We start from the raw sequence: 22,468 nt of genomic DNA, 5'->3' as shown, positions 1-22,468 counted from the left end.
AAATACACTGCTCTTTATACAGAGCTTTGCAAGGATCAAATCCATTGGTTCTGAAGTGAAAACAACCCACACCATCGGTGCAGAGTGCTTGATGCACAGTGATAGAACTTAACTATAAACAAAGTGAAAAACAAGAGAGATAAATAATTACATTCTTTCCCAGCACTTTCCCAGGGTTTTTGCCTTTGACTGAATCTGAGACCCACACTGGCCCATCCTGGTCCTGCCACCCTGTGGGAGGATCCACTGGCATCCTTTGCTTGGCAGGATGCTGGCTGTCTGTTTGGAAGCACAGCTGTTGAGAAATAATATTTCTGCTCTCTTTCCCCCTCAAACTTGGTTATAACTCATCACTGGATTTCAGCACACTCTCCCTATCTTGATGTGGGAAGAGCCAGTTCCAGGATGTGTGTTTGATCTCACAGATCCCAAAGGCCAAGTTAACAAGGGCAATTTATCCTTCTGTGTTTTAACTGCCCTGTTAAGCCAGGGAGGCTGGCACAGATGTTTCCATAGGATGTGGAGTTAATTCCAACTTCACAGGTCATAAATGTGGATCCAGGAACACCTTTGGTGCTGCACAGCTGCCCCTGCAGTGATGCCTCCAGGGAAAACCTTGTGCTTGCCCTTGTCCCAGGCAGTGGGATTTGGGATTGCAGTGAGGGAGGGGGATTTTAACCTCTACCATTTCCTACACATTCCCTGGGCACATTTGGGAAGGAACCTTCCTTGTGGAAGTGCCTTTTCAGGCATTGGTGGTTTTGGTGGCAGTAAGGTATATCTGGTGGTTATGATCTGTTAAACATCTGTTAGTCCACAAAATATCCAGTGCTGCTTGTTTAAATGAACCATTTTGGTAGGCAAAAGTCTCTTTCATACCTTTGCATGGAGGAATTAGTACTCCTCTGCTTCTGTCATTAGATGTCTGGTTTTATTGGATGATTTTGCTTTTTATGCTGACTACATGCTGCTGAAAATTTCTATTTACTGCATCTGGGGATGTTGCAGCAAAGATAGGAAAATTGTTCTCACCTGTCTGAAATTATTTTCATATTATAAGTGACCAAAACCCCCCTGTATAGTATCATTTTTATAGGAATTTTCAGCCAGGAAGAATATTCAGAGAGCTGAATATAACAAGTGACAAGTCATCTTCTAGAACAGGCTATAACTTTTTTTCCTTTATTTGAAGAATTACTTAGAGGACTTTGAGTCATATCCTTCTATAATAAGTAATACACATTTTATTTTCTGATTTAACAGTGGGGGAAATTTTCAGTACATTTAGATGGCATTGCTTTGTGTTCTTCTATTCCCTGCTCCCAGTCTTGATAAAGTCAAAACCTTATGGTATTTTTTATTTTATTTTTAATGCCTACAGCCTTCCAGCCTCTGGTTGGCTTCTTCCTGGAGGCTGCTGTTGGACATCCCTGGCCAGCTGCTGGTTCTGCTGACATCCTCAATGTCTTTCCTCCTGCCAGGAGGGGACAGCCAGGGGGGGTCGGGCTCTGCTGCCAGGGAACAGGGACAGGACAAGGGGAAACGGCCTCAAGCTGGGCCAGGGGAGGCTCAGCTGGGACAGCAGCAGGAATTTCTCCATGGAAAGGCTGCTCAGGCCTTGGCAGGGCTGCCCAGGGAGCTTTGGAGTGCCCATCCCTGGAGGTGTCCCAGGAAGGGCTGGAGGTGGCACTCAAGGCTCTGGGCACTGGGCACAGCTGGGACTTGGTGATCCTGGAGGGATTTTCCAACCTCAGTGATCCTGGGATTCTGTCTTCTCTATGCAGTTTTCATTTATTTTAATGAAAATTTCCACTGTGGGCAAACCCAGTGCTAAAATTGTCAGCACTTCTTCTCACCAGTGACTTCTGAGTCTGCGAGCAATGAAAGCAAACAGCAGATTTCCTTTTCTTCTGCTGTTACTACCTGGTGTTCTGTGGCCTTGTGTATCACAAACTGTTGTTTCTCACCAGCGGAGTCCTTGATAATTCCTTTTAGTCTGTTTGCAGAAAGAGAGGCAAGTTCAATATTTTCATGCTGTGTGCAATGTTTCAGATTTTTCAGCAGTGTCTGGAGTTATTGCCCAAGAGAAATTTTCCCCACAGGCTGCAGTGAGTAACTGCCAGTGTCGCTTGCTATTAATAATCACATGCAAAAATTCATCTTGGAGCTGTCCTAATTTGTTCCTCCTGTTGTGTGCAGTGGCTAAATTGTTTAGACCTGGCACAGTTTGGGAGCATTCTTCATTCACGGGCTGTCTGTGAGTACAGCAGCAAGAGGAGCCCCTCTGTGTATTTTGAGGTGTCAGGAAAAGCTCTGCTCCATCCCTGTGCTGGGGAATAACCACTCCACAGAAGCCTGGAGCCCCACAGCGTGAGCAGGAACTTCAGCAGTGAGCTGGAGATGATCTGCCAGGCTCTGAGCTGCTGCCTGCTGGGTGAGTGGGAGCTGGGGTCAGCCCCAGCTGAGCCTTTGCTCACCTCCGTGGCAGAATTCCCTGCGGCTGGAATTCTCTGATTTGCTGGGGCAACCAGAGGAATGGTTTATTTCAGGCCTTAAGTCTCAGATGTGGTATTGCTGTTGCTTGATGTAACCTAAAAATCAGAGTTAAATTTGAATATGTAGCTTGAAGTAGAATTAGAGTTCAATTTAAATGTGTTCGTTGCACCAATTGCATTGTTTTTAACACACACAGCCAGGAATGCTCTGTGTTACAACTGAGGCCATTCCAGGCAGTGTGGAGAGGTCCCCAGCTAAATAAATCTTCCCTCCTAGTAATGAGAAATATAAAAAAGCTTTTTGATTTGCTGGTTAGTGAGATGGGCCAAAGAGCTTTCTCAGGGCCTCCCACAACCAAAAAGCCTTTAAACACCTTGTGAGGTGGGAATGGGCAATAATCGGGCTTTTTTCTGATGGCATTCTTTGCATGTGTGTTTTATTTTCAAATATGCATCTGATCTGGCAAAAGAATTATTTTCAGGAGTGAGAACCATATGTGTGGCATGATGACACCTGGAGCTGGTTTAGCTCGTAGCTCTTCCTCAAAGACAGCTCTTGATGCACTTGGAATTTCATTTGAAAATAGATGCACTTGCTGTCATTGCTATCCCAGCTAAATTCAGATCAATTTGTGAAAATTGTTCATGCCAGAGTTTCTAGTATTAGAAATTACAGAATCCATCAGATGGACTCTTTGTTCTCCAAAAGTGTGGGTATCTGTGTGCCCATCCCAAGCCTAAAAAACCCCAAGCAACCAAAAATAAAACCCCCAAAAACATCAACCAACAGTAACAAGCCAACCCTATTGAAAAACTCACCCCCTCTACAAGACTAAGAAGTTCCTTGCTGAAAATATTTAGGATTGGCATGTGTCATTTGAGAATATTATGCTAAAGCTAATTCCTGCTGCACACATAATTTATTAATGGCTGATGTTGTAAAGCATTAGGTGGAGATTAACATTTTGTTAATGATCTTCTGGGGAAGGTTTTCCTAGCAAACATTAAATATTTGAGACTGCTTTCATTGGTTCATACGATTCATGATGGAAGTTTGGGCTTATTTATTGTTACTAGCAGTAGGTATTACTGAGCCTTGCCAAGCCTCCAAAGAGAGTTTGAAGTACCTGAAGGGATTTTTCATGAAAGCCTGAAGTACCAGGACGAGGGGAATGCCTTCTCATTGCTAGAGGGCAGATTTAGGTGGGATATTGGGAATTAGGAATTGTTCCCTGGCAGGGTGGGCAGGCCCTGGCACAGGGTGCCCACAGCTGGGGCTGTCCTGGATCCCTGGCAGTGCCCAAGGCCAGGCTGGACTTTGGGGCTTGGAGGAGGTGTCCTTGCCCTGGGACTGGATGGGCTTTAAGATCCCATCCAACCCAAACCATTCTGGAAAGTTCAGGATTGTCTCTAATAAACATTTTTTAAAGTAGACGATGCAAGTTCAGTGCATACCTGTACTTCCATATGCAGAAAGAAAGGGATGTGTGCTTTGTTCTTTTTTCTTCCTCTGGAATTAAGTGTTAATGATGCTATTTCTTAGTTTCTGTTAAATATTTTGATCATCTTTTCAGGTTTGTTAGGAGTCTCGAGCTTACTTTGATTGCTGTGGAACATAAGGATCCTCTTCTCAGAGAGAAAAGAGCAGGGCACTGAGAAAATCAAACACTTGATATGTGTCTCTGGGCTGTGGGAGCATGACCAGTGCTGCAGCTTGGCTCCACATTTGAGCTGGCAAACAGAGCCTGCTGTTCAGCTGAGCAGAATTTGTTGCAGTGGATACGTGTGTGTATATAAATATATAAATGCAATTACTGCCTGGTGTTTGTATTGTAAATACCAGTCCACTGTGAAATTCTCCTCTTCAAGCATTCCCTCTGATTTCTGTGATTCGAGGAAGATGAGAAATCTGTCACTTCAGAAACTTCCCAGGCTTTTATCCAGGCAAAAAGGGACAAAGGAGTGAGAATTGCAGAGCAGATGTGGAGAGCTCCAGTCTGTGTTCTGCAGCCCTGATGCTCTCTCAGAGCCAGGGCCAAGCAGAGGAGGTACCACAGCTCCTGTGCATCCTTTTCCTTTTTAACTCCCTGTGAAGGAAGAGAAGTAACACTCTGTGTCACTGCAAGCAAACCTGACAGGAGTTTTGATTTGTTCCTTGCCTGAGCTTGCTTGGGGCAGAGAAGGTTTTGGTCTCTTCTATTATTTTTTGGCAGCAGGAAACAGCGAGGAGGGGCTGTCATGGGTGGAGTAGGAGCTGTAAAGTTTGAGAGAAGCTCCTGGTGAGTCCCAAGGCTCAGAAAGGACCGCTTGGCTTTCTCAACTCCTTCAACAGGAGCCTGAGGGTGGCTGGATCCAGTCCTAGACCCAGGCTTTGTCACTTTGTCCTGCAGGATTAATGCTGGCAAATCAGATCTGTTTATATAAAATGATTATGACAAATGATAAGACAAACCATTGTGATCAGAATTATTTCCTACAGAATTATATACTATTTACAGTATGAAAGATAAAACTATTATTATGGTGTACGATTGGGTAGTGCCCAATAGCAAAGCAATATTGAAGCAATTATATTAAACCCAGCAAAAAGAACCAATTATCAGAGATTGATGTAATTCAACCAGACCAAAGCTCATGGGCAAATTTTTGACTCAGCCTTGAAGGGTATCACTGGGGACTGTCCCCAAAACCCAAGGGAGGAATCTCCACACACTCCAAGGAGGAATATGCTGAAGAACTTACCCTAGGGAAAGTGGACTGGACTTTTCTAGGACTGACATCTGTCAGAGGTCTCCAGGTGAGCTTAGCAATTTCAGATTTTAGCACCACATCTGCCACATCTTTACCTCTCCATCAGGATAAGCCAGACTGATTTTAGCACAATTCAACACCACAAGCAGCACATGATGCCCCTCTCAGCCCACCACTGACAGCCTTGCACAGTGTTGCAGATGTCTGGTCACATTTCCAGGCAGAGCATCCTGCTACAGGGACAGCTGGTGTTCCAAGGCCACCTGTGTCACCCAGCCAGGGTGTAGAGTGTGATTTAAAGGCTGTTTCTGCCCTGAGTTATCAAAAAATTCATATTATGCCTGGTCAGGCGCAAACAGAAACAGCTTCATGCTCCTTTTCACGTTCCCCAGGATGATGCTAGTCAGGGATGCTCGGCTGCTGGGGAAATTTGGGATGCATGGACTTGATCTCAGCTCCTGGATAGGAGCTGGGATGTGCCAGTTTGTTGTACCAATTATTCCTGTCTATTATTCCCTCTCATCCTGCCTGACTCCCCTGTCCCAGCCCTGCTGAATTGCACATGCTGGTAATGCTCCTCCAAAAATAAATAGAGAAGAATAGAAATAGGCAAAGAAGAATCTGATTAATACAACGTTCATGGGGAGGCTGTGTTTCAGACCATGGAAATCACCCTTGGCAAAGGGTAGCTGTGATTATCCCACAGATTCCAGCCACAGCAGGAAGCACACTGTTCACTTCTGAAAAGAGCAATTGCTGAAACAGTTTTATCTTGGCCTCAGAGCTGGTCACTGAGAAGTGACATGATTTTTAGTGCCAGGGAGGCTTGACCCTGAAGTGACAGCATCTGTCCTCCCCCCTGGCTGTCTCAGGGCATGTCACTGCTTTGAAAACATCAGCAAGGGTAAGAGAGTGCTGAACTCTCAGGGCCTGGCACAGCATTGTCCCTCAGCTGTGCTGCTTGCTGTGCATCCCCCTTGGCTTTTTGGGAATAATATCCTAGAAACAAAGTCAGGTCTGGGCTTGAGCTGCCTGTTGGGTGAGATGGGTGCTGTTGGTTGGCAGAGTGCTGCTTCCAGAGCCCAGTGTCCTTCAGCTCCCTGGCATTCAGTGTCCCCAGGGTGGAGGATCTGTGCCCTGTGCTCCCCTGGCTGGGGATGGGATCAGCAGGTATTCCCTTCAAAGGTGCTGTGATCAGCCAAATTATCCATCTGTTCCTAAACCACTGTGGGGTCTAGAGCAGGAAAAGGTGGATAAAGGAAGCACACAGGGCACTTTAACAGAAGTGACCCACTTTGATTGTCCTGCTCCCCACACTGATTTCTGGGCTGCCTGGAGGTGATGTCCCCTATTGTGGCTACACTCCAGGTAGTTCATGCAGATGTTGCTTGGCCTGGGGGTTTATGAGCCTTTTCTTTCCAGCTCTGCAGGGTAACACAGTCAAAACAAGTTTTCATCTCTTTTCTGCTTCAAGAATTGTCATATGAGACATTTAGGACACATCCTTGGTCAGGTAATGAGGGGCTTTCTAATTCTCCTTTGTACCTTATAATAAAATGGACATTTAGTTACAATTTGGTGCTTCAACTACAGTATATTTTTACACCTTATGGAGGAATTGCTTGGGGGTCATGTCCATGGCCTTGATAGACACAACACCTATTTGTCTTGTGTTTTGCCAGCTGCATGATTCAGTGTGCTGAAGGATCCCAATGTCTGTAAATACCTGTTTTGCTTCTGTGAGAAAATCAGTGCTGTGCTCCCTGAAACTTAATGCCTTGTAGATCTCTGTGCAGAAATTAATTTTTTAGTAGAGCACTTTAATTTTTTAAAATTTGTTTTTAAAATGTTTTCCATTTTTCCCTGGTCTTTGTACATCGATTCTTCCCCTTGTACAGGTGGAATGTTCTGTTATTGTTCCAGTAGTGGGTTTTAATTATCTTTTCTATCAAGTGGATAGGATAGATTAAGGCTGTGATTTGGGAAATTTGCCATCTTGGTATGAAGTCTTAATTTGAATGGCACTGTGCATTTGTGCCAGTAGGGAAAATATACCCTGAATAACACAGGTGCTGCCATCATTCTGTGCCTTTTACTGCAGCTTAGGTGTGAAAGGAGCTGCAGAAGCACTGAAATGTGAAGTGTTCAGGCTCTTTTAGCCTTAAGCAAACTAAAAAGCTTGGCATTGAAATTGAGCTGGAAAGTCCACCACAGCTGGGAAGATGCTCCTTGTGTCTTTTCTTGTCATTTTATTTCAACATTTCTTCTGAATTTCAACAAATTTCATGCATTTTAAAACTCTGTTCAAATAGGATTATGAATATTTGGGTTTGGGTTGGGAAGGTTAAAGGATCATTTCTGCAACAAAGGGCAGTGGAGCTCCTCAATAGGGCCATAACTGGGCTCTGAGATTCTGGTTCTTACTCCTAACTATAAATGTGATTAAACAGTGAAATAGGGTTTTTAGTTCAGCTTTTTTTTCCTGCTGCTCCTTTTTTTGATCACCTTCTGTCTCTTCCCTGTGCTGCTCCCTCAGGTTGGTAAAGGGAGTTCCCAACTGCTCCAGTGCTCTTCGTCCTGAAGAGTAAGAAACGTAATGATCTGTTAATTCCCTTAATGCCCAAAATGTATTGGTCTGAAAGGCTGCAACCAGTCAAATTTGTCTCTAATTTCTCTAGTGGTGTTAAGAACAGGCCTATGTGGATATGTGTAATAATACTCAATAAATGCAGGGCAACACCAGCCTATGCTCACAAGTGGGGGTATTTCCATAGGAAGCAGTGGCAAGATCATTCCCAAGCTGGAAAATCTGATTGGAATTTCAACATTGTGCTGGAAAGAGACATAGAAGTGATTTGAAGGTGCTTGATTTGCTGTAAGACAAAAGTAAAATATCCATTCTGTTGAAGGAAAAAAGGCATGAAGTGATTTAATTCAACTTCTGTGGGCACGAGGGCTTAGGGATGATGTGATGCTGAAGGACTCTTCACTCTGGGAGATGCAGGCACAAGGAGGCCTCTTTAATGGGAGCCTGAGAGACTCTGATTGCAAATAAAGCCTGACTTTTTAATAGCTAAGCTGAAATAATTGCTACCAGAATTTAGCAAATGATGATGATGTGCTTCTTCCCCCACCAGTGGTCATTGTGAAAAATTAAGGCATTCACTGCATCCATCCTTCTCATTCCCAGTGGGTAACAGGAAGAAATTCTGTCTCCAGTGCTCTCAAAAAGTTAATCCCAGTTGATCATAATGAGGATTCTACTTTAATATATGGGTATCTCTCTGAGAAATATGGTATCACTTTAATATGGGTATCTCTGTGAGGAATAGGTCTCTATTATATATAATATTATATGTATTATATACAATAATATGCATATAATTATAGTATATATATTATTATAATATTATATACTATATTGTAATAGCGATCTTACCTCTTTGAGGAAAAATAAATTAACAAAAAACAAAGTAGATCCATTCATCAGCAGTTGGAGCAGGAGAGGTTTCCCAGCATATTCCATCTAAGTTATTAATCTTTTCAAACTGGATGTGTTGATCTTGCTTGTGTCCTTACAACCAAGTAGTTAAGGCATTAATTTTTATGTGTTTTGAACAACATCAAGAGATAATATTAACACCTTAAGGTACTTGTGATAGAGACAAGTGGGAAGGTTCTGTTTGTGTGGAATTGGCCCTGTTTTCTCCCTGGCCCCATGAGGGAAGATGGGCAGCAATCTCCCTTAGCACACACTTTTCTTTATTGGAATCACAGAATATCCTGAGCTGGAAGGGACCCACAGGGATCATCGATGTCCAGCTCCTGTAACTGTGATGTGACCATCAAATCATGCAGATCATGCAGGAGCAAACTTCTTTTTCATTCCTTGCAACCCAAGCCATGGGGTCAATAAACCATGAAGTGGCTCAAGAGATGAGGGTATGTTTGTAGGACAGGCACAGAAATAAAAAATATGTATGTATGAGAGGCAGGCAGTGGGTTTTTTATGTGAATTGAAATGCAATGATTTTCAGTTGCTATTTGCATTTGAGCCTTCATTGTCCTGCACTTCAGAGTGGTTCTTCATCTCTGTTGTCTGTATGAGGTTGTTCTTGGACAACCCTCCCTTATTAACACTGCAAGCAGTGGCATCTTTTCTCTCCCTCTGTCAGTGCAGGGTGAGAAACAGGCCTGGCAATATCACAGAATCCCAGCATGGTTTGGGTAGGAAGGAACCTTGAAGCTAATCTCATTCCAGCCCCCTGCCATGGGTAGGGATGCCTTCCACAGTCCCAGGCTGCTCAGGGAATGAACAGGATAAAATATTTGTAGAACTGGCTTAAAAAAAAAATAATCCTGTGCATACTTGGTGTAGTAGCAGGTTGAACAGGCAGTTGACAGAGGGGTGCTTTCATTTCAGAGAAATCAGTGCATGTTTTGAAGGGAATGCTTGCATCATGAATTTGGGATAGGTAAATGTGTAGATAGGAGCTGTGTGGGATTTGTAATCATTTCCCCTTCATCAAGGCATTCCAACCAAGAAGTCAGAAGGAAAAGAACAAGGGAAAGAAATGGCACAATTACCAGTTAATTTAAAGTAACTAAAGTGTATTAGGCCCAGTCAAATGAACCATTTAATTTTTGTTCCTTCTTGTTTGTAATCTCATAAGTATGAGTCATTGAAAAGCCAGTCTGGCTGGGTACAGTGTGTGCTGTTTTATAGTCCTTGCTCCTTGCCAGCATAAGCATTTCCTTGTTAATGTTTCACATCTGTTCTTTGTAATTCAGTGATTATGTGCAGGCCTCTGAGTCCTCCTTGTTTGTTTTAAAAGGACAGCGGGAAGCTTCGCTTGCACGAGATTAAATCAACGTCTGTGATTTATCGAGGTTTGGGTGTCCTGGGCTGCCTCTCTGCTGCTTTGGGGAAATGAATATTTTTAGCAGAAAATGAAAAGGGGGATGGTTGGAGAAAAGTCGTAATCTGCAGTTGGAATCAGCTGAATGTTTCAGAATTGAGTTGGCAAGTGGCTGCTGGAGATTTATACAGCTCCCTTATCAGTCACGCTCAGGCTCCTTGCAAGCATTTCTGATGGTTTTTTGTTTTCTCCAGCATTCAGGGAACAAGGTTCCCTTCTGTGGGGATCCATATCTGCACAGACACAGGGTATTCATGTCCAAACAAGAATATCAGTGTTCAATAGCAATCCTCCTTACAGCTGATGTTATTGGCCATTCAGAAATATAGAAAGTGAAAGCATCCTGTAGTTTAGGTGACTGATTGCATATAATAACATGCAATATGGGAGGGCAAATGATGTGAAAATAAATTAGTTGCCTGGTTTGTAAGTGCTTTAATGCCTTCTGTCTTTCTGAGGTGCTCAAATACACAAAAGGGCAAGCATAATCAGATAACTGAATAATTATGAACAGTTTTACTGAAGCACATAATAAGCTTTCAGGTGTTGTAAAGGGAGGTTTATTATTTACAATAAGAGTGGAACCAAGAAAAACAAACCTGTTTGTGCAAAGCTTTGCAATTAAAATCTTACATGAGACTGGAGTCTGATTCAGAGCTCTGTTAAAGATATCTGGATAACCTTGAGCAGATGAAATCTCTAGCCTAGAATTTGGATGCTGAGCTATGTATGAGAGGCAAGGATCCTTCAAGGGGAGATCCTCCATCCCCATCAAGCTGTCTCTGTTTCACATGGGCTCAGTGTTTGCTCATTCTCACGTGGCTGTGTATTGATCAACCTTTGGTGCTGGCTTGGGTGAAGCTGCTCTGGCCCAGGGGTTGCTGATGGGATCATGAAATTTTCTTGATTAAGAAAAAGGGTGAGGGGATGTGCCAGCCCTAAAAGAGTGTAGAGGGCATTTAAGTGAAGATTGGGGTAGGGCTGGGGGAAGAGACCACAGAGGAGGGTCTGGGACAGCACCAGCCTGGGACACTGCTGGCTCCAGAGAGTGTCTGAGTGGGATTCACCAGTGCAGTCACAAACCAGTTCCCTCCAGTGAGGGGAGTGGCCAAGGAAAACCACAAGGCTGAGTGTGAGCTTTGCTTTTCCATTTCCAGTATTCCTGTCCCCATACCTCCAGGAACGCTCCAGCTGCCTCTCAGCAACTTTGAGCTCAAGATAAAGAGTCCTTCTCTTCTATTTTCCTATTTTTTATCAATTTGAGGGTTCTTCCCTTGGAAAGCAGCATGACAATGTGAGTTTAGATCAAGCATATGGTAAAAATTCTTCAGCAAGCTCTCTGAGACTCCACGCGCTGTGGCAGCTGGGAAGCCAGAGGTCTATCCAGGAGGTCTGGCTTCCACAGAGATCTTGAGAGTCCTTTTACTCTTGCCATGGGAACTCATGGAGCTTGGAGCAAAGTTCCCCTGCCTATTTACTGGCCATGCAGGAAAGTCCCTAGCCTTTTGTTTGTCTGGACCTGCTCTGGATCCTGAGGTTGGGCTGTCACTCTTTGCTCTGGGTGTGACACAGCTCTCTCATCCCTCTGTGAGACATCAGGTTTCAGTTTTCTTTCCCATCCTTGAACCCTTCCTAAGTCCCTGATACACTTGTTGAGGTGGAGGAGTCAGAATTACGTGCAACAAGTTTGCAGTGTAGATTTTACAAACACTTGATTTAATTTTTTTGTTTGTTTTCTATTCTTTTATTTTGCTTTTTTAAGTGGCTGCCAAGGAGCCTGAACCAATTTCCTCCCAGCATTAATAGCTGCAGCCCCATGTTGCTGCTCCTGCATCTCAGGATTCAGCAGGTATCCATCATTTTGTGTGGAAAGGCAGGATGTTCCCCTCGGGTCTGTGGCTCCACATCTCCTCCTGCTGCCTCCCATCCATCACGGTGACTGCTCAGACACTGAGACAGGGAAGGTCCATCTGCACACCCCTGCAGGTGCTCTCACCATTACTGCCTGGGCTTCCTTTGTCTCATCCATGGAATGTCACCTTCCCAGTCTCTCTTTTCCCAAACTCATTCTGGCTTTTTGGGCAGGACAGCTCCTGGCTTGGCTGGCCCTGGGCACTCATCTCTCCATCCTCCATAACCATTTATCCATGCAAACACTTCCCAACTTCCCTCCAATATTTTTTATAAATGGAGGCATTGCTGTCTTTTGTGGAGGATCTTGGATGGGGAGCTGATGATGAAAACACATTCCTCCTATTACTGATGCAAGATAAATTTTGATTTAGTGATTATGTCTTCCTTTAAATTATCCTGTATGCCAGGGATATAATAGCTTCTGGTTTATGGTATTTTAAACTCTAATATGGCTTTGATTCCATCGTGTTTTTGAGGTTTTATGATTACAATAAAAAGGGTCTTGTAAAATTATTTATGTCTGTAATATACATTTCCTTTTACAGAGGGGCTGTTGACATCCTCCACTGTAGGGTTCAGTATTCTCACACAAAACAGATTTAATTTTGTTTCTTATCCAAGTCATCACGTTAGATACACAGTGCACATTCTTCTTCTCTTCAGGATATTTAGGGGGTTTTACACCTAAACTGACATTTAGATAGAATAAATTTAGTTGGCTCTGTCTCAATATCCTATGAGAGGCTACATCAGGAATCACATTTAGAGCACTGACATTTCCAACTACAATACCTGTATCGTAAACCCACTGGATATGTTGACAAAATCAAATTTGGCTAGGAAAACATGTATGAAAATTATTTGCAATAAAAGCAGGGAGAGGGAGGGGCATTAGCACAGATCTGCCAACCCCACCTCCTCAGCAGCTTGCTGAGATCTGGCATTTCCCTGCTGAATTGTCTGTGTCAGAGTTAATGCTGGAGAAATGCCAAAACATTATTTGAAGTCTCTCTTTGAATATGGGATGAGGAGACACCAGGCAGAGGATTCCCTGCAGACGAGGAGCAGGAAAGCTGCCTGTGCAGCAGACAGGGGAATCAGCACTCTTTGCACAGGGATAATTTTAGATTCTCTCAACCTGGTGAATAGACTCAATATAGAAGATATTAATTGCTGGTACAGTCAGAAGTATTGAGAAAGTCTAGGTTTGCAGCCATGATTCATGGAGATTTAAATAATCTGAATTTTGATCATTGCTTCCCATAAAACTCAAATATCACATTAGAAATATAATCTGTGCCTTTGCACCCAGCTGATTTTATAAAGTGTTTATGAACTGACTAAACACCACAACCATAGGAGGAACTTCTTAATCTTTAATATTTTGTTTACTTCAGAGTTCTGACAGATAAACTTAAACCCTTCACACAGCTTAGAATGAGGCATGTTGGGGGTGTGTCTGCAGGAAATCTCAATATTTATTTTGATTCATTGCGACTTAGATTTAAAGCTCCAATAAGAAAAGGTGTAGTGGACAGCTTTGTCAGTTTGCAAGAGGTTAAGTATTTTCAGGTGGTTTTTGTTTTTGGGTTTATTTTTTGTTGTTTGGTTTGGGGTTTTGTTTGGTTTTTTAATTGAATCCTTGCTCCAGGTTAAACTCTTTTGCTTGATAAGAGTCAGAAGTAGGCAACATACTCAGAATGTTAAAACACAACAAAAATTGTGGAGCCCAACTTTGAGATTTCCTTTGAAAGCTTTCACTTGCATAACTTTGGTGTTTTGTGTTCTGTGTGGAACACAGTGCATTTAACAGAGGAAATACTGAATATACTTGTGGTGCATTTCATGCTGCTCTTGAAAACTTTTTTCCTTGTCTTGCTGCTTTTCAGGTGCTCAGTCACAGAGCAAACCAAGTGTATCTGTATTTATGTTCACAGCCATCCCATGGCTCTGCGTGTGCTCTTTGGAAACTCTGTCATTGATTGCTCTTTGTGGAGCAGAAAATTGCCGGGGTGTCTGAGGTGCAGCTCTTAATTTTGTCGAGGGGCACGAGGAGAAGTGAGCTGGCCATGCCACTTCAGGGTCTGTGGCTGCACAGCTCTGGATTTCTTTGTAAAATGGGTTATGACTCAGCCTGCCTCACCTGTATCTCAAAGGTTTTAATTCATTTCTATATTCTACAAGGGAAAGTCTGAAATTTCTAAGCATAAAACAGACAATGTGCAATGGATTTAAATTAAAATACCAGCGTATTTTCAGGGGTAGAAGGTATCCCTTTAACCAGACCCAGGGCATTCACATATATTTTTTGCAAAGTTTAAAGCATAGGCCTGGCATTCAAATTTATGCTGGGGCCAGAACTGAACCATTTCCTCACATACAGAGTTTCATAATGGTTGATATGCTCTGAGGAATTCCAGAAGTTTCCAGATGAAGTTTTTTGCCAGTAGGATTTCTTTTAGGAAATGTGAAGATTAGGAAGACAAATTGTATGTGTATGGACAGGATTCTGCTTCACAGCTTTAGTTACAAAACTCGGCCTAGCTTGGAGTTAAAATGGGAAAAATATTGCAACAGATCTCTCATTTCAGCTGCTGCAACCCCCAGTTCAACATCCTCTCCATTTGGGCAATTATTAACCAGATTATTTCAAAATACACTATTCCAAGCAAACTGTTTTAGCTGTGGCAACTGAAAATATAACTACAGCTCTATTAATTGTAAAAAGAAAGTATTTATGTAGCTGTACTGACGGGTGCTGTAAGTCAAGCATTAATCAAATAGATTCATATTTTCTGGGTTTTGGGGCAGGTTTGTGGTGCAGCAAAGAAAGAATGGAAGGTGGTAGGGAGAACCTGGAACCTGGAATCAATTCTAGTTGAATCAGTTAAATAAGAAATCCAGTATGGAGGGTTGGTCACCTCTGAGGACAGCTAGATCATGTGGCATTTTTTCTGCTTATGAATCTCTTTACATGAAGATGAAAAATCCTTGGCTTGAGGCAGACGTATCAGTGATGAGTTGCCAGCAGCACTCTGGGAGAGAGATTTCTTGCCAGAAGAGAGGCTCGGAGAGGAGAACAAAGAGGACATGTAGGAACTCTGCTGGAGTCAGAAAAGTGCTCCTGGAGAGGGCTTCTACCTACAGAGGTGCCACTCTTTATTTGGATTTGGATCCCATCACCAGGCTCTGCTCCTGGTCATGCCCACATTTCTGAGCAGGACACCAGTGGTTTGGTTTAAATGATTTGTTCTGATCTCAGGAAATCTCTTCACAAGGCTCTGCTTCCCTGGTCTGAAAACATCCCTGGGCTCCTCCCAAAATAAGGCTCTTTCATTTGCATTGGGAAACTTTCCTTCCTCCTTGTATTTGGTAATGGCTGAGAAAACACATTTATTAGAGGCTACTGAAGGACTGATTGGGGCAGTTCTGTTACAACTGAATCCTGGAATGTCAGCAGGCTTAATCAGATGATTTGCCTCTACCAGTTTTTGGTAATTTATACCCATTAATTTTTTACTTTAAAATTGCTCAAATTATTGTATGTCTTCTCATAGGAAACACCTTCATCAATACAGTCAACTTTGTATAGGAAAAATATTCTGATATTAAATATAAAATATGTATATATATATTTATACATTCTGATATTAAATTTAAAATATATTTAAAATATTCTGATATTTAGATTGGTTTATTTGGAATACTTTTAGCCAGCTGTTTTGGTCCCCTGCTCTTTGAGCCTTGGCAACTCTCATCCTTAAATTTGAGGGTTTGAATGTGGTTTCAGTCAATTTTAAATGTATGCAGTGCTTTTGTACTGTGAGCAGAGTTAAGAATTGCTCTAATTAATAAGGTCATTAATGTTAATGAACAGGCTCACAGTGAAACATTCTATACTGTATTTACTGGGGTCCAAAGCACGTGTATTTCCCATTTGGGAACCCCAGTCTGCAAAGTTTTAAGTGCAAAATATTTTAAGTTAAGAATGGGCATAATTCAATTTTTTTTCCCCTTTGAGTGCTGCAAAGTGATTTTGTTAATTTTTTATTCTCTCTTTTAAGATGAATGACACTACCTCTGAGTTTTTTTCTGATGCTTTACATGATTTCAGCAATCTTTCTTAATTAACTGGAGCCCTTTACGTCCAGGACAAGTATTTGATGGAAATAGGAGAGGATGGGGCATGCTGTACTTCGAGTCTGAATCATAAAGCAATTTGATGTCTTAATTAAGGTCACACCTCTGGGTTTAGTTGAGCACCTGAGACTTTTGAACCTTTGCACTTTGCAGGCTGTTTAGCCTTTTCTCTCCTGCCCAAATTTCTTGCTTTGGTGTGACTATTCAAGGACTTTCTTGACCACATTCTTGCTGAACCCAAACCCTTGAAGGAAAACCTTGAAGAAGAAGGAAAGATGGATCTGACAGGGAAGTCTGGTAGGTGAAGACAGGGAAGAAGAGAAGTTTTTGGAACAAATGCCTTAATATTGAAGCCTCTCTTTCTTCCCACACACATGAGGTACACACTTCTCTGGAAGACAGGATGTGTTCATGTGTAGATTTGATAGAGAAAATGCCTGGAAATATAATTAATTTTTTTTAGTATGTTGTTTGAATTCCAGGACATTTTCATGTGCTTTAGCACTGTGTAGGTCTCTGCTTCTCCTAATTTCACCCTTTTCATTTATTTCTCTCCTTACATACAATGTAATAAGGCAACTTGGTAGTCCTGCAGTGTAAGATTTGTGGTTGGCTTGATCTTGTTTTTCATTTTTCTAATGGATTTTCCTCCCTAACACTGCATTTCTTCCCCAGTCCTTGACATATTCCGAGGAGCTCTTGCTCACCTCTGAATTCTTTATTAATGTGAGCACGCTGGGGCAGGGGAAGATTGCCAGCGATGGGAGGAACACTGAGCTAAATGTCACTTGTCTGAGAGCAGCTTCTGTGTAGTTGGTGCTGCTTTCTCTCTGCCACCAGAGGAGGAGAGTGGGGAATATTTGTGCTAGGAAGTGAGTCTTGGAGAGCTAGCCTTTGCCTGGGGAGGAATTTTCTCTTGGAGCTGCACAGCCTTTGCCATGGGGGTGAACCATGTCTCTGTGTGTGTGTGTGCATTCTGTGCGAGGGCTGTAATCAAAAAGGTTCTTTTTGGAAGTTAGGAATCCAAGCACTCAGGAGTTCTTGGCTGTACCATTTGCTTTATTCTCTCCCCTTTGGTGTAGAGCCCAAGGCAGGAGCAAAGGAGTGATTCCAGTTTAATGATAAATCTGTGCATCAGAGGTGAATTAATTCTGCCTCAGTAACTCCAACACTGATGTTTCCAACACCTTCACTTCCTAAATGTGATTTTTTACTTTGGAGCAGGATTAGTTTCTCCTGAAGTGTGGCTCAGTTCCATAATTTGAAGCATGTGACCCATGGCTGAGGGATGCTGTTTGTTGTTGGTGTCTCCAGGCTCCTCCACATCCAAGGGGGTTATTGTTCTTCAACACTGGCTCCCTACACAACCATCTCTACACATCCCTGTGACAAAGAATTAAAGAACTTATTCCTGATTGACTCCACAATGTTTATAGCAGTCTGAGAGTATTTGTGGCTCTAATTTGGAAGATGAAGATTTGTTGCAGCCATGATTTCATGCATGGTTAAAGGAGCTCCACTGTTCTGCCCTGCTTCCTTGCCAGCCAAACTCATCCTATAGGTTGTGCTCCCAAGGCTTTCAGCCATGGCATTGCACAGACTTTTTCCTTACAATTTGGACCAAAGTTTTATCTTATTTATCTATGAAAAATGTTTCTAATTGATTGTTTTTATTAAGAAAAAGTGATTTATTTTTCCAAACAGTATCTGTTGGTTCAGATCCTCCTCTGCTTCCACCTTTGCTGGTGCAGCAGCTCCAGCTCTGCTGCTCAGCTCGAGGCTCCTGTGCCTGCTGCAGCCCCCCAGGCTGGTGCTGTGGCTCTGTGCAGGTCATCATCTGCCCATTAGTTGAATATTAAACGTTCATTCCAGTGGGTTGCACTTAGTTTTTCTTAGAACCTATTACTATTGTGAAATGCGAGACTTTCTGATGTTTTAAAGAAATTTAAGCTCATAATTTTCATATCATACAGGCCTTCTAATTTGTAAAATAAGCCTTGCACTTTATATTTTCCTTAGTATTTTTGCAAAGCCTTCATCAAATGGTCTTTATTTAAAGTGGCCCCCTTGTTCTGATGAGAACAGACAAGAAACATTCCTGCTGTGCTTTCTGCACTCTGGTGGATGCTCTTGAGCCTCTCTTTAAGATCACTTGGGGTTTGCTGAAGGCACATAAGCTTTTAAGCTGTAATTAATGAAGAGCAGTAAGAGTATAGGGCCTTTTTTTCCCATTCGAGGCACACAGCAATGAGCAGGATTCTTTTCTAGGAAATATTGCTGGAGGATTTGGAACAAGATGATCTTTAAGGTCCCTTCCAACCTAAACCTTCAGAGGATGGTTTAGGGGATTGATTTGAACCCAAACAATTCTGGGATTTTTTAACTGTTTATTACCAGTTTATTACCTAGAAAGAGGCTGGGGGGAGAAGAAGGGCCAAGTCCTTTCTTTGATCCTAAGAGCCACAACTGCTTTGGGAAGTGCCAGAATCTGAGGTATTGATGATTCTGAGATTGTAGAAAGTCTCTGTCTCTCTGCCCCGCTGCCAAAGCAGAAGCCATAATTGGTCTGTGCTGGTTTCCAGGTTGTTTATTCTGTTTATCTCTCACATGTTCTGCTGCCCTGCCCAGCTCTGTCCTGCAGGGCAGCGTGTGGGGCTCTGCCCTCAGTGGGATGTGACAAACATTAAATACCAGAAACTCCCTGGGCTGGATTTACAATAACGTGCCAATATCTGTCACCTACGTTGGACAGTGTGTCCCCAGCCTGAACCAACAGAAAAATGCCAACACCACAGTGAGACATGGAGGGCATGGAGAAGGAGAAAAAGGACAAGGCACACCCAATTTCCTCCATCTTGTCCCCTTTGAACCCCTAATCTAGAATCCTAAAATTTGACTTTTGCACCTGTGCCACACTTAATTATTACTTATATCAAGCACTGAGAGCTGGTAATTCATCCTGTAGAATTGCAAACTCTTTTCCATGGCCAGAGATCACAGCCAGTGTCTCTGGGAGCTCTGTCCAGGGGGGTTCCTGACCCCTGCCAGGGTCCCAGACCTGCCAGGGCAGCCAGAGGGAAGCCCTGGATTCCCACAGGAAACCCTCAGGATCATTCTCAGGCTGTTTTGTCCCAGCTGTGTCACCTTGCAGGTCTGGCTGTGCCTTCTGAGCTGTCTCCTCTCTTACCCTGCCTTTCTCTCCCACAGAGCATGGGCTTCTCCCTGCCTGCAGCACCACCAGGAGCCCACTGAGCGAGCACAGGGGGAGCACAAGGGAGCAGCTCTGGGATGATGCCCCGGGTGCTTCTGCATGGCTGTGGAATAAGGTGCAGCTGACAAGCAAGGCTGGGGGAGCTGTGGAAGAAAAGTGCCCAGAAGGAGAACGAGGAATACAGTGCAGTCAGCTGGAGGTTTCATTGGAAGCCACACACAAATCCAGGGTTGAAAGGTGAGGAGCTTTCTTTAATTTCATTGTTGGAGTAGCTGTTAGATGCAGGGAATATGCTTTTTTTAATAATAAAGGAAACAATCCCAGAGTCACTAAGGCTGGAAAATCCCTGCCAGCCCATGGAGTCCCAGCTGTGCCCAGTGCCCACCTTGTCCCCAGCCCAGAGCACTGAGTGCCACCTCCAGCTCTTCTTTGGATATCCCAGAGATGGGGACTCCACCAATGTCCCCCTTCCAATTCCTGACTGTCCTTTCCAGGAAAAATTTCCTCCTGAAATCCAACCTTGTGATTTGTCTTTATATATTTGTTAAAGTTAACCATGGAACCGCATGTGTTAATTTGCTTAAGTTTAGTAGATTTACCTAATGTTTAGTTTTATGTTGGTTCTGGTGATCAAATATCCTGGGAATAAAAATTTCTAAGGAGCTGACTCTTACCTGGCAGGTTAGAGGTTCAGAGATTGAATGAAATGTTTGAATACTGGTGGCAGATTGGAGTGACAGAGAGCAGACAAGATCCTTGTAGGACAATGAAATCAGATAAATACAGAATGGAAATGGAGAGTAAGAATGAAATTTTCAAAAGTAGCTTGAAGATGAGATCAGTTATCACATTACTTGATGCTTTTAAATCACAATTCTGTAGAATTCAATAAATGCCACCGTGGGGCTGGATAAAACATCCTTAACTAGGGTTTGCAGGGGATATCCAAACACATGGGAGTAATATTCCCTTCCAACCTTTTCTTATCTGTTTGCAGCTGATGGAAAGCATCCTTTTCAGGGTTGAAATTGTGGATAAAATTGTTGCTGGCAATTAGTGGCAATTAGAGAGTGTGAATTGTCTTCTATGCATCAGAAACAGAGCTGCTCTTGTTGGGTTTTGAAAGGCAAACATCTGATGTGGGAGGCACAGGTTGGGTAATTTTCCAGGTGTGACATTTAAGTATTTGCTCATCACACATCTGCCTGAAAGGGGTTCCTGCCCTGTGGGGAATGGGGGTTATTAAATGTTGCAATAGATTTGCAGTTTGTGTTCTTGATCATCTCAGCAGTACAACCTGACCTTTATTTGTGTCATCACCTAAAACTTGATGTAATTAATTCCAGTGCATAAGAATACTCTACTCACATCTGTTTCCTTTGTCAGCCAGCCTGGTTAATTAACATTTGTGCTGATGAGTCTGAGAGAGATCTCCAAATAGATTCAAAAGACAACATTAAAATAGTTTATTTCTTGAGCTTTTTTTCTTTGTTTTTTTGTTTTTTTATATTCTACGTTATGTTTTAGCACATTCTCTCCTAGCTGATACTTCCTCTTGGTTGAGTTAATAAAATTCTGTGAGGTTTTTAGGGTTGTACCTGTGCTTTCAGTTACAAGGGGTACTTCTACAATCTGTCAGGAATAAACTCTCATTTGTGTCAGGAGTGGAGCAGCAAATCCTTCCCAGCATCATCAGCTAATGGAAACTTGCACACAAGATTCCACAGGCTGATCCTGTTGCTTGATAGGTTCCTGTGCTAGGTTAGGTGTTATCTAGGCAGAAAATTCCTTTGTGAACATGTTGTCTCCACAAAAATAATCAACTTAGACAGGAAGTTTTAAGCTACTTTTTATGTTGCTGTTTAAGAGCATGTCCCAAAATCACCCTCATTTACAAAGTCAAATGATGACACAGAAAAAACAGAAAATTAAAATGGAACAGGTTGACCATTATTTATAGTTTACATTTGACTTAATTTTGTAAGGCCTAATGAGGATTAAACTTCATCCAGGTCATATTTCTGCAAAATGACAAACATCAAGGAATTCTGGCATGTTATTGACATTTTTCTAATTAGCATTGAAGGGGTTGTTCTCTTATAAATTTAAATTGGAAGCAAAATGCTTAGAAATAGGAAAGTTTAAAAATAGTTATTCTATTATAATATGAGCCATGCCAACCAATTTAAGAAATTGTTAGCTCACAGGATATCTAGAAAGATCTTTCACATGCCTCTGTTTTCACTACTGCTCTTATTTATTGCAACCACTACAAGTGAAAATGATACTTCAGAAACTCAGAATTCCAGCAAACTTTTGGAATAATCCTTTCTCCAGGTGTTTTCCAGTGTAGCCTTCTATAATCTATACCACACACAAATAATAGGTGAAAAGCAATTATGTTACAATCAGTTTTCAGTTGTGTAATTAAAACATTTATCTCATGCTGTACTCAACCTAACTCTTTCAAATGCTGGCTGGATTGTGGTATTCCCTCAGCATTATCTGTGATTTACACTCCAGTCCTAGGGGAGGATTGGAGTAGGAGCTGTGGAAAACAAAAATACTTGTGTCATTATTTTTCATCTCGTCACAAGTGCTCTTTTTCTCTCAGGTCAACTCAGGCAAATGTGGTAAATTATTTCCAAAACTGGCAGTCGTTGTTTTCTTCCATCCTCAAATGAGAAGCCTCCTCTTGTTCTGGAGGGCAGATGTAGCAGCAAAGTTATTCTTTCTATTTATTTAATATGGAATGATTGCATGGCTGCTCAGCTTCTACCTTCAACTAGATTCAGCTCCTAATTAAAAAAGAAAAGGAACAAAACCCAACCTTTTTGTGTGGAAGTGCCTTTTTGCTTTTCATCCTTAATTGAATTCAGAGAGTGTTGAAAGAGAAAACACTGTTATGAATATTGGCCTTTTTGCAGGCTTGAGGGCTGAAATCTCATCTTGAGCTGGTTATAAAAGCAGTGTTGGAGAAAGCTCCTCAAGTGGTGGCTGATAACCTGTTAGCCCAGCATTTACTGGCATGTAGATTA

At 42.4% G+C, this 22,468-nt stretch overlaps 1 protein-coding gene across 15 annotated transcripts in view; it reads left to right on the top strand.

Moving 5' to 3' along the window:
- The window catches only part of LOC110473259 (protocadherin-15), a 632,634-nt gene that overhangs the window by 90,549 nt on the left and 519,617 nt on the right, over positions 1–22,468 (top strand). For 14 of the 15 annotated variants that reach the window (XM_085583141.1, XM_085583131.1, XM_085583143.1 and 11 more), the window contains exon 2: positions 19,427–19,667. The gene's annotated coding sequence lies outside the window, so the exon portion shown is untranslated. Of the gene's footprint in view, positions 1–1,641; positions 16,517–19,426; positions 19,668–22,468 lie in introns of those variants that run through there. The other variant, XM_085583148.1, reaches the window with a different exon arrangement.

This window comes from Lonchura striata, chromosome 6, assembly GCF_050655825.1.
Source record: "Lonchura striata isolate lonStrDom1 chromosome 6, ASM5065582v1, whole genome shotgun sequence".
Lineage (NCBI taxonomy): Eukaryota > Metazoa > Chordata > Aves > Passeriformes > Estrildidae > Lonchura > Lonchura striata.
This window is presented reverse-complemented; position numbering and strand designations above follow the sequence as displayed.